Source organism: Belonocnema kinseyi, chromosome 6 (genome assembly GCF_010883055.1).
Source record: "Belonocnema kinseyi isolate 2016_QV_RU_SX_M_011 chromosome 6, B_treatae_v1, whole genome shotgun sequence".
Classification (NCBI taxonomy): domain Eukaryota; kingdom Metazoa; phylum Arthropoda; class Insecta; order Hymenoptera; family Cynipidae; genus Belonocnema; species Belonocnema kinseyi.
Window position 1 is genome coordinate 69572011 of NC_046662.1, and position 441 is coordinate 69572451.

Here is a 441-nt window from a genome sequence, read left to right on the forward strand (position 1 = left end):
CTAGAACACTTGCGGGAAAAATGCAGAAGGCGGTTGTCCTTAGGTCACTCCGTGTTCTTAGGGTGCACGAGGCTTTTGCTGGATCGTCGTATTGATTCCTTTGCAGACCACCTATCTTATGGTTGTGAGACGTGATTATGGCTGAAATTTTACCGCGATTTCGCTGGAAGCGGGTGCAATTTTTCAGATTAGCACCCGCTCCCGGCGAAATCCTGCGGTTGTCCTTATGACAAATTTTCAATTATATATATAGTCAATCCTATTTTGCATTATTTATTAAACAAGAATTATTAGCAATTAGCGATTCGGGTTGCGGAAGCAACCATCTCCAGAGCATAATCGACATGCACTTAACTTTTCAAGTCGATCTATGCAATGGGATGGACGGTATCGGGCCTCAACCCCATGAATTTGAATTTTACATATATACCAAGTTAATAT